The 6,852-nt window shown below is 31.6% G+C and overlaps 1 long non-coding RNA gene across 1 annotated transcript; it reads left to right on the top strand.

Moving 5' to 3' along the window:
• Positions 1 to 645: 645 nt before the first annotated feature.
• On the top strand, positions 646 to 4,947 carry LOC138712043 (uncharacterized). The gene is made up of 4 exons (XR_011335596.1): positions 646 to 803; positions 928 to 1,022; positions 2,169 to 2,281; positions 2,947 to 4,947. It is a non-coding gene; the product is annotated as an uncharacterized lncRNA (long non-coding RNA).
• The last annotated feature ends 1,905 nt before the right edge of the window (positions 4,948 to 6,852 follow it).

Raw genomic sequence — 6,852 nt, 5'->3', positions numbered from 1 at the left:
ATAGGGTAGCAATTATTACTCACATTGTGTTTTTAATATGATGAATTAATAATTAAATAAGACGACATATTTTGACCTAACCTATTTTATTACCATGCACAGAATGTATTTTACATGATCTGAGACATTATTTCTGAAAAAAAAAAGAAAAAATTCTTGAATATATTTAACATTGAAATCAACAACATGAAAAATTAACATTTTACATCATTAGATACATTATTTTTGAAAATTAAATTCTTTGCAAGCAACACCTTGAAAAGTTTATATTATTTACATCGTTAGAAACATTATTCCTGAAAATGAAATTCTTGGAAGCATTTATCATGCAAAGCAACGTCACATTTTAGACATCGTTTAGTTGTCTGAGATTTACAAACAGCACACCTTGTTCTTTTTTGCTGAGTGACTATAATATGACCCCTTTCATCAAATCGAACACTTGGGGCCCTATTCATAGACATCGCGCTAGCCCATGCTACGAGCGTTCTAAACTAGCCCCGGTTATAGCCAGGTTACTTTTACAGGATTCAGAGACGCCGATTAATCAGTGCCTACATTAGTCGGCGTATTAGCTTTGGAAACTGTTACACGATGCTGAAAATGCTACTGCACATGTGCAGACTGGTAATTGTCATGCTCAGACGCAAGCGATTCCGGATCGTTTCTGTTTATTTGTGAGGTTATTGGCAATATTAAACTACAATAAACTATTTCTTTTTTCTTCTGTGGTAAAAAAAAAAGCAAGAAATATACATGGCAGCGTGCGGGAATTCGACTACACAAGAAGAAATGTCGAAAATGTAAGTAGAAATGTTATAATATTATACGTAATATTTTTAGGTTAGGCCTAGACGTAACTATTATGAAATATTGGACTTCAAAGAGTGAATTATTCTAATTCAGTATATATTTATTTACTTTTAGTTGAAGAAATAACTAAAAACAACTGGTGGAGGATGTCCTCCTCCCGAAATTGATGACGTAGGCCTACTAAACGATATGGAATGTTAACATATGAGGTATGTGTTTTTGGTTCTTGGGACATGTTTTTGTAAGTAAGATAGGCCTATTACTTCATGGTAAATGTTTAATGTGGCTCTGGTATGATTATGTCACCTAAGGCTACTCTGAATAGGTACTTGGTAGCCTAATTAATATAACGTAAATAATATATCTTATAGGAATATAGCTGATAATGCTAGTAAAATGTAATTCACAACAATCGTGAAAATGCAAGCTACGCCTATACTCAACTACCATAAATGCAGTTTGGATAATATGGCTTTGTAAATACCCATAGGGGATTGAGCCACAAACATCTGATGTCAACCCACACAATTATCAATCATACCTTAACGTTGTGTACAAGAACTATCAAAACTGAGACCTTATTTTAAAGGACAGTAGGAACGCCTAGAGATTTCTGAGATATCCTTTTCTCTACTTCGTCAAAAGAAATAGCATTATTTGAGGTTAGAATTACCTACATAAGCATAAGAAATTTGTAGAATCCAAATTGATGGTCAGCTATAAAATTTCATTATCTTGTGTGTTTATAGAACGCTAGTAAGTGATTTATAAAATATATATCAAACTTATATTTATTACAGCACTGAAAAGACAAAACCTCATACGCCTATGTAATCTGTAGTTGTGGTGATGTAAACATAGATTACCTCTTATTATGTTACAATAGAAAGCCCTAAGAATAATGACAGGAGTGCAAGAAAGATTTTCCACCTTAGGCTTTCTTTGAGTAGTCTACATGATGTTTCGTGTCAGAAATCAAAACATCCATAATATAATATCATGATTTATTAAACACACTGTGTATATAATACAAGACAAATTAGATTTCCATTTAACCTCTATTATTCTCAGCTGTTGTAAAACGTTCACTGTTTATGTATTATCTTAAAGCTTTGATGGGTCAAGAGGAAAAATTTAGAAAAGAATTAACAAAATTGCTTTATATTCATTTTTGCAAAATGATGCATAGTTTAATTATGTTTTAAATACTTACTATGTATTAATGAACATATTTTGGCTATTTGCTTAATTTACTTGTTCCACATCTCATAGCTGTAATGCTGATGTAGGATCTATATAATACAATAAGTATTATGTTTACGTTTTCATTTAATATTAATACATGCTTATTTCAGGATGTCATTATTGCACCATCATCATCATCAATCCCACGTATGTCTGCAATAAATCCTGTCTCCACAATCCCAGGTGAATGGGCGTTAACAGTCTCTACAGTAATCAACAACAGGTAAGTTTAAGATCTCATTCGTACCTAAGAATATTGCTAGGCCTATTTATGATTACAATATTATCAATCAATCAATCTTCTTAATGTATCCAGCAGAGCTGTGTCTTCTGCAACTGGTACTGATGATTTTAATTTACTTTTTTTGTGGTTTATAATAATCATACAGTGTACTGTATATTATTTCAAGGCAGTCCATTGGGTCAGAATGGGACTATACAACTGTGTACATGATGAAAAATTATGGCTATTTTTCTTTAATGAAGGACAGTTTAGTTAGTATTAAGACATAAATATTAAATGCAACAATAATATTACAATGTATCACTAATATGAAACGGTTAAACAAGGGAACATTAATTTGAATACTAGAAATTGAGTGATACATTGTATGACAGTTATTCCAACCCAACCAACAAATTAATGTATAAGTGCTTCATAACAATTAAAATTTATGATCTGGAATATGAAGTGGGATGCATTTGAATCATAGTACATTTTGCAGAAAATTAAATTTTCTTGCATGTTTGGATCAAATGGATAATTTCAAACAATGTGATAAATTTTCAAACTTAGACAATTAAAAAAATTCACAGTTTTGATAAGAAGTAGTGTATTTTGTGTACAGTAGTATGCAAATGATTAACATTTTTTTCGTCTTTCCATAGGACTCTGCTGCAAGATCATCGAGAATGACAGAGTATGAAGAAGTGTTCCTCCTAAGCATGAAGCCCAAAAATTAAACGTGATGAGAAGTTCTATGAATTGCAGAAAACAAAATTGTTATTAGAAATAAAATATTATTAAAGGCAAAGTTAAAAATTATCTGGGACAAATCAAAGGACTAGAGATGTAACTTAGTAGTAGTGGTAATGGTGGTGGTGATGGTAATAGTAGCACTAGTAGTGAAATTTTCTTGAGTTCTTGTCTACTTCATTTCCTTGCAGCTTCCCAGCAGTTTATAGGAACTTGAAATTCTTCTGTCCCAATCATTTTCTGGAGTTTGGTGTAGAGTAGTAAGTATTCCTCGTTCATTATTATATTTGTGTTGTTGCATGCTACACAGTGTTATGAGTGTAACAAGTTTATTTGATGGAGATATGCTGCTGGACAGTTGTGGCCAGTTTCTAAGCTGAATGGGGCAACTGCATCAGATTGAGGACTATTAGTATTACTGTATATTGGGCTCTAGTAGTGTTTTCAACTTTTTATTTTCACATTGTTGTTTAGTGAATTCTATACATATGTATGTGTTCCTTTTTCTTATTTTAATGTCGGTTAAGAGTTTTGCTGATTTATAAGACAGATTACTTATTTATTTATTTTTTTTGTTTTTGCTAGATTCATCAAACCTGTAGTTCCTCAGTTGGAACATATTCCCTGATGGAGGTTTAAGTACCTACCTAAAGCAATTTAGTTACACTTATGTCTATAACTATGCAATTAAGGTGTTATTAGTAGAGAAATTTAATTCAGAGTCTTTAATTTAGGCTTGGAAGTCTCTAATGAATTGATCCATGAATTGAAAAAAGCAAAATTATTATTAGAAATGGAAATGTTAAGAAAACACAATTAGAAAGAAAAGAATAGGGGGAGGGCCTAATGAAAAGCTGGAAATGTTGTTTTCTAATGCCAGGCATTTGACCTCTTGCACTCCAATATTTTTCAAAGGTATTGTCATGGTCAGCTACTGAGGCACAGATTTGAGGTGCTCCGAATCCATTTCTTGGTTTGAGTTGCACAATGGACAAAAACTGGAAATGTAGTACTTTAGTGTAATGTTCTCTCTCTTTTATTACATTGCTGAAACTCATGTTTACAACTACATTCCTTAATAAATAATATTTTATTTTGTGTTAGAAAAAAATACTTATATTCACCACTTCTTTAAATGAATTTATTTTTTATCAGACAGTCTATCAAAGGTAGAGATGTGGTTTTGCATCATATTGTAGGTATGACATGCATACATACACAACAAATTTCATCACAAAATGTTGGATAGTTTTTTAGTTATGAGGGAAATGTTTCATCACTGCACAGTGAACTGTCAACATTTTGAATTTAGAAAAAAATATATATACATAAATATTTTTTCCAATCGTAAAAATATTTTGTTCATATAGTAGAAGGACAGTGTTTTACACGTACTAATTTTCATAATTGTACAAGATACAGTAATGGTGGAAAAAATGTTGAATATTTGCAAAATTTTACTGCTGTAAGCTGTACCTAACCCCTTCAGGTAAATTGAATAAATGTAGCTTGTATGTTAAATATCTGGTCGCGGGATTCTTTCCAATGCAGGACTAAATCTGCAATGCTTCACTCATTTCTTGTGATCATTTTACTGGTGACTCGTCTGTATTTTTGCATGAAACTCATTCAGAAGTTACTAATTTGCATCACTTACAACCTGAAATGAATATGGAACTTAGGAATGAGGAGAAAAATAAAGGTCTATATTTATTTTCTTAATACTCTCACTCTATGCTAAACGATTTTTTTTTTTTTTTTGTAATGACGTTTGCTTATTCTTGTATTATGTTGATATGCTTTGTTTGGCTTTTCTCCCTTTGTCCTTAGAATGTACAATAGTTTGTAACTTAGAAATAAGTGAATATGCAAAATATGAATAAAATTATTGTATGAAGCGAAGTTAAAACCTACATACGAGTTTTAATTTAATTTACAGAACCCCTGAGTTTCCATTATACTACCCCTTTCTTTGATATTATAGACTTATTAATTTGTCCTACAGAATAATATCTGTAATATTGACAATTAATAAGTCTATAATATTCTCATAGCTGCAGTTCATATTTCTGTACAGATTACTGTGCAATAAACTGCGGATTCCCGGCCAACAAGTCACTCAGCTGAGTGCGCTCCTAGTATAATGGCAGTTGACATTGGACATAAACGTCAACATATATGCCTAACTTGGAGTCAGGCCACAAAGGGAAACATTGAAGGAGGAGGGTTCCATCTGGTGCTGTGGATTGAATTCGGCGTAGCTCAGTAGTCAGAGCGCTTGGTATGTAGAATCAAGGACCCGGGTTCGATCCCCGGTGCCGGAGCGAATTTTTCTCCTCAAATATTAACCTTTCTTTGATATTTATTTGTGAAAGTTCTCCAAGACTTAAGAATGTGCTATCTATGGTGCCAGTATCTAAAATCAAATATTTTAATATTGAACTTATTGTACGTCATGGAAAGATAAATTATCATAAAATCCTATTAAAAAATAATCGCATTCTGCCATCTGTTTCAGTGACGTGTGAGCATTAGCACTGGATGCACTATTTATACTTGGAGTAATTTATGTGAGAGTTTTTTTATTAGATAGTAACTCTATAATTAAATCAGTCATTTCTAAAAGGACTTTATCCAATCTTTTTGCTAAAATCAATTTAGAATGCTAACATATTCTCACTTGATTACGTCCTTCTGATGATGGGCATTATTCCATGTATTTTATTCAGATCTATGCAGGCTTCACAATATTCACAGCACTTCTCAGAGGGCCCTAATCCTGCAGTAAGGCGATTTTTATGGAGATGAGATTTTGAAATAAAGCCCTTTCAAAAATTACTGATTAAAATATAAGTTTATTAGCAACATTCCACGTTATACATACTTCAACTTTTTGTTTTACTTCGAATTGACGAAGATGTTAATATATGGACTATAATGATTTTCAGTGACTTCTATAAATAAGGAAGCATAGAAAGTAATTTGTCACACGGTACAGTATGTATATTAACCTTCTGTATACCAAACTCTAAATGTAGGCCTACACCAATCTGGTTACATGTATACTCCAGAATATGCTTGCAAATGAGTACAGGTTTACAAAATGCTCTATGAAAAATTGGTACTATTTCTCTTTTATCGAGGAAACGTTTATATTATAAAGAAATTATCATTAACAGTATTCTTTTTTCTTTCTAAATAATTTCTTTACAATTTATGCACACCTTTACTGTGTAGTGTCTGAATGGTCATTGCACTCACATGGCATTCTGTACTATACTTCCCATCCCTATTTCTCGGACATATCTTCCATCTCCCAACTTGTGCAGATGGCTAAGGCTGAAGAGAACTCTCTTTGTAAATTGTAATTGTCTGGAGTCCACTTTTTTAACATTTCAGAAATGAACTGCACAAACTAAGCTGGGGATACTCGCTCAGTGATACAAACAGGTACTGGACTGCTGCAATAATAATAATAATAATAATAATAATAATAATAATAATAATAATAATAATAATAATAATAATAATAATAATTAGAATATAAAAAATTGAGGTGTATATTGCAGGTATAGCAACCCAAGAAACGAATGTATAAGTGATTCATAAGAAATAAAATTGACATGAAATACAAAGTAAGTGCACACCAGTGATTTGTGCAGTCAGTTCACATAACTTAGAGTATCTTATATTTTCTTAGATGTTAGAAGTTAGAATGAAATAATTTCCAACAAAATGATAATCTTTCAAACTTAAAAAAAAAAAAAACATATAATATAAGAAAGTAATAGTGTGATTGGTGTACACAGTTACATTAT

The sequence above is a fragment of the Periplaneta americana genome, chromosome 13 (genome assembly GCF_040183065.1).
Source record: "Periplaneta americana isolate PAMFEO1 chromosome 13, P.americana_PAMFEO1_priV1, whole genome shotgun sequence".
In the NCBI taxonomy this organism is placed as follows: Eukaryota; Metazoa; Arthropoda; class Insecta; order Blattodea; family Blattidae; genus Periplaneta; species Periplaneta americana.
Note: the sequence above shows the minus strand (reverse complement) of the source record. Positions and strands in the feature narration are given on the sequence as shown.